This window comes from Numida meleagris, chromosome 4 (assembly GCF_002078875.1).
Source record: "Numida meleagris isolate 19003 breed g44 Domestic line chromosome 4, NumMel1.0, whole genome shotgun sequence".
In the NCBI taxonomy this organism is placed as follows: Eukaryota; Metazoa; Chordata; class Aves; order Galliformes; family Numididae; genus Numida; species Numida meleagris.
In genome coordinates this window covers 6,691,378-6,692,006 of record NC_034412.1, presented here as the reverse complement: position 1 = coordinate 6,692,006, position 629 = coordinate 6,691,378, and the positions used below count along the sequence as shown (strand labels likewise).

General features: G+C 69.6%; 1 protein-coding gene across 1 annotated transcript in view; it reads left to right on the top strand.

Moving 5' to 3' along the window:
* The window catches only part of GNB4 (G protein subunit beta 4), a 26,640-nt gene continuing 26,471 nt past the window's right edge, over positions 461–629 (top strand). The window contains exon 1 of the mRNA XM_021397290.1: positions 461–587. The gene's annotated coding sequence lies outside the window, so the exon portion shown is untranslated. The remainder of the gene's footprint in view (positions 588–629) is intronic.

Below are 629 nucleotides of genomic sequence, written 5' to 3'. Positions count from 1 at the left end.
GGTGGTGGTTTCACCAATAAAGGCCACAGGTTTGTGAGGGATACGGGATTTGAAGATCCACTCGTACGCATCACAGCCGCCCTTACTAGGACAGGGCTCTTCACCATAGGGTGGTGAGCATGGAACAGGCGCCGGGGCAGCGGAGCTCAGGGAGCCTTTGGACACCGTTCCCAGACGCAGGGTTTGGGCGGTGCAGTGCGGAGCCAGGAGGTGGACTCCTTCCCAACTCGGGATATTCTGCGTTCTGTGACACGCTACTCCAGACCCGCAGTCTGGAGCAGCTGCTCCCGGCTCTCCTCACAGAACGCAGCGCCGTGTTACGGGCGGACCAAACGCCGTTCGGGGCCGCCGCCGCCGCGGGCTCCTCCTGAGGGGCCCCCCCCGCCCCGCGAGGCCCCGGCGCGAGGCCACCTCCGGAGGCGCGCTGTCTCTTTAAGCGCTCTGACGTCAGCGCGGCGCCGCCATGGCAACGGCCCGTCACGTTGCCCGGGTCCATGCGGGAGGGGGAGGAGCTCCTCCCGCCGCGACCGAGCGCCATGGAGGCGGCGGCTCGGTGACACCCGCGCGGACCGCCGCCCGGCCACCAGGTACTGCCCGCCCGCACCCGGGCCGAGGCGGCGGGAGGCCGA